Source organism: Apium graveolens, chromosome 5 (genome assembly GCF_009905375.1).
Source record: "Apium graveolens cultivar Ventura chromosome 5, ASM990537v1, whole genome shotgun sequence".
NCBI lineage: Eukaryota > Viridiplantae > Streptophyta > Magnoliopsida > Apiales > Apiaceae > Apium > Apium graveolens.
In genome coordinates this window covers 35,399,057-35,402,908 of record NC_133651.1, presented here as the reverse complement: position 1 = coordinate 35,402,908, position 3,852 = coordinate 35,399,057, and the positions used below count along the sequence as shown (strand labels likewise).

Here is a 3,852-nt window from a genome sequence, read left to right as displayed (position 1 = left end):
GCTCTACAGGAAAATGACATCCTTTACCATAAATCAATTGAAACGGTGACATGCGTAGAGGAGTCTTGAATGATGTGCGATACGCTCATACAGCTTTATCCAGCTTTAAACACCAATCCTTTCTCGATGAACATACAACTTTCTCTAGAATACGCTTGATCTCTCTGTTTGACACCTCAGCTTGACCATTAGTCTAAGGATGGTAGGTTGTAGCAATGAAATGATTTACATTATATCTTTGCATCATATCAGCGAACTTGCGATTGCAGAAATACGATCCCTCGTCACTGATTATGACTCTTGGAGTCCCAAATCTTATGAATATCTGCTTGTGAAGAAAATTAAGCACTACCTTCGCCTCATTCGTTGGCAAAGCCTTAACTTCACCCATTTTGGCACATAATCGACCGCCAACGAGATATACTGATTATTGCAAGATGAGGCAAATGGTCCCATGAAGTCAATTCCCCAAACATCGAAGACCTCAACCTTGAGAAGCACATTAAGAGGCATCTCATTCTTCTTTGACATATTACCAACACGCTGACATCGATCACACTTTAAAACGAACTGATGCACATCTTTAAATAATGTAGGCCAGAAGAATCTTGCTTGAAGGATACGAACTGCTGTTTTTTCTCCACCATAGTGGCCTCCATAAATAATTGAATGACAGTCTTGCAAGATACCCCCCGTCTCGCTGTACGGAATACATCTCCTGATGATTTGGTCAGTTCCTTGCCGAAATAAAAATGGTTCATCCCACATGTACCACTTCACCTCGTGAATAACTTCTTCCATTGAGCATTAGTTAAGTCCGAGAGCATAATGTTGATCACAAGGTAATTCATAATGTTTGCGAACCACGATTCTTCTTCTTGCACCCCAAACAACTGTTTGTCGGGAAAAGACTCATTTATCAATGTCTTATCATGTGAAGCTGTACTTGGATCTTCTAACCGAGAGAGAAGATCAACAACTTGATTTTATGTACCTTTCCTATCCTTGATCTCCAACTCAAACTCCTGAAGTAAAAGAACCCATCTAATTAATCTGGGCTTCGAGTCCTTTTTCGAGACGAGATAGCATATAGAAGCGTGATCAGTGAAAACTGTCACCTTCATCCCAAGCAAATAAGATTGAAACTTCTTAAAACCGTAGACAATGGATAAGAGTTCCTTCTCAGTAGTAGTGCAGTTCAGTTGAGTACCATTGAGGGTCTTACTAGCATAGTAGACCACATGAAATATATTGTTCTTCCTTTGTCCAAGAACCGCTCCAATTATATAGTCACTCGCATCGCACATCATTTCAAAAGGCACATTCCAATCATGTGCAGTTATGACAGGTGCCGTGATCAAGCTTTTCTTTAAGCTCTCAAAAGAAGCTCAAAATTCATCATCTAATTTGAACGGGACATCTTTCTCTAGCATATTGCACAACGACTTTGAGATTTTAGAGAAGGACATGAAACGCCTATAGAAACCCGCATGACCAAGAAAGCTGCGGATTCCCTTAACAGAAATTGGTGGAGGAAGGTTTTCAATGACCCCCACCTTGGCTTTGTCCACCTCAAGACCTTTACTAGAGACCTTGTTCCCAAGAATGATGCCCTGTTGCACCATAAAGTGACATTTCTCCCAGTTAAGAACCAGATTGGTCTCAACACACCTTTTAAGAACTGCGCCAAGATTTTGCAAGCACTCGTCAAAAGAATCTACGAACACAGAAAAATCATCCATGAACACCTCCACATTCTGACCAATCATGTCCGAGAAGATAGCCAACATGCATATCTGAAATGTGGCAGGTGCACCATATAACCCAAAAGAAACTTTTCTGAAGGAAAAAGTACCAAACAGACAAGTTAAGGTAGTCTTTTCCTGATCTTCTGGAGCGATGCAAATTTGATTATAACCCGAATAGCCATCCAAAAGATAGTAGTATTCATGCCCAGTCAACCTGTCAAGTATCTGATCAATAAAAGGAAGAAGGAAGTGATCTTTCCTCGTGGCCTTGTTCAGCTTCTTATAATCCATGCAAACCCTCCACCCCGTAACTGTTCGAGGGGGAATAAGCTCATTCTTTTCATTAGCAACTACGGTGATGCCTCCTTTCTTTTTTTAGACGCCCCTCAGCATTTTTGAGTTTTGACATTCCAAGAGATTCAAAAGGCATATCCAGCCTTCGCTTCCAAGAAGAGGCATTCAAATACTGTAACTGCTCATCACCTTGATCATCTTCACTATCTGAATTCCCCATCAAGACTATCTCTAAGGCATCAGACCTTAGCATTTGATCAAGCCCTAAAGTAACCACATAATCAACCAATTCCACTTTTAAGCACTCCTCATTATCAGTAGGGAATTTCATGGCATTAAAAATATTAAAGGTAACATCCTGGTCCAGTACTCGCATAGTGAGCTTACCCTTCTGCGCATCCAACTTTTGCTTCTGCAGCCTCTTAGGAAAATGAGGTGGAGGATAGATCTGTTTCTTCCCTGTATTACCCTCAGGAGGAGTGTGTTCCACATTTTTCTTCCTTGATTCCAATTCTGCTTTCTGCTGTATATCTTCTTCAGCTACAACTTCAAATTCTGGAACTTGAGATTTTTCGGGGATTGCAACCTTCCCAGACCTCAATATAATTTCCTTAACCTGCTCTTTTGCTTTCTTCTTTCCTGCAACTTCTGTGTCACCGGGAAGTGTACCAGGTTGTTGATTCAGCAAGGCATTGGAAATTTTCCCAATTTGATTCTCCAAGGTCTTGATAGAAACCACTTGGCTCTTGCACATGAGCCTCAACTCCTCCAATTCAGGTTTTTTTATTAGATTGACTTGTACCTCCATATGGTAGCTGTTGAAGTCAGAGTTGTTATCTTGGTGCATATTGCGGTTGTTGAAAACCAGGAGGGTTAAATTGCGTTGCTGCATATTGCTGATAAGGCTGTTGCACCACATTCTGACTGTTACTCCGGCTAAAGTTAGGATGATTGCAGTTGTTGGGATGATAGGTGGCTGGACTTGGTTGCTGGGGCCTCTGAAAGTTGCTCATAAATTGAGCTGATTCACTGGAAATAGCACACTACTCAGTTTCATGCGCACCTGCACAAATCTCACAAACACTAGTGATCTGATTAACTTCATAATTAGCCAAAGAATCCACCTTTATCGGCAAAGCCTTAAGCTGAGCAGCTATAGCAGTAGTTGTATCCACCTTCAGAATTCCCGCTACTTTGCCTTGAGGTAGCCTTTGAGTTGAATTCTGGTATTCATTAGCATCCATCAGTTCAATCAACTCATAAGCTTCATCATAGCTCTTAGCCCATAAGGCTCCACCTGATGCTGCGTCGAGCATGGGTCTAGACTGTGCACCCAAGCCATTATAAAAGCAATTGATAATCATCCAGTCACGAATCCCACGTTGAGGACACTTCCTAAGCATCTCTTTATAATGCTCCCAAGCTTCACATAGAGATTCTCCCGATTGTTGCGCAAATTGAGTAAGAGCGTTTCTGATTGCAGCTGTCTTTTCCATAGGGAAGAATTCAGTAAGAAACTTTTGAGCAAGATCTTCCCACGTGGTGATAGCACCAGCTGGTAGAGAGTGTAACCAGCTCTTAGGCTTGTCCCTCAAAGAGAATGGGAACAGCCTCAGCTTAAGAGCATCTTCAGAAAATCCATTGAACCTGAAGATGTCGCAGATCTCAATGAAATCCCTAATGTGAGTATTGGGATCTTCCGTTAGAGAACTGTAACACCCCCAAATCCGGGGTCGGGGATCTGGGTTGTCACGAATTCCATTTCCCTTAATAACACCTAATCTTAATAAATAATCAACTACTCTGTACT

At 41.6% G+C, this 3,852-nt stretch overlaps 1 non-coding gene across 1 annotated transcript; it reads left to right on the top strand.

Moving 5' to 3' along the window:
• The first annotated feature begins 3,416 nt into the window (after window positions 1-3,416).
• On the top strand, window positions 3,417-3,523 carry LOC141662672 (small nucleolar RNA R71). Its single transcript, XR_012550774.1, has one exon. It is a non-coding gene; the product is annotated as a small nucleolar RNA R71 (small nucleolar RNA).
• The last annotated feature ends 329 nt before the right edge of the window (window positions 3,524-3,852 follow it).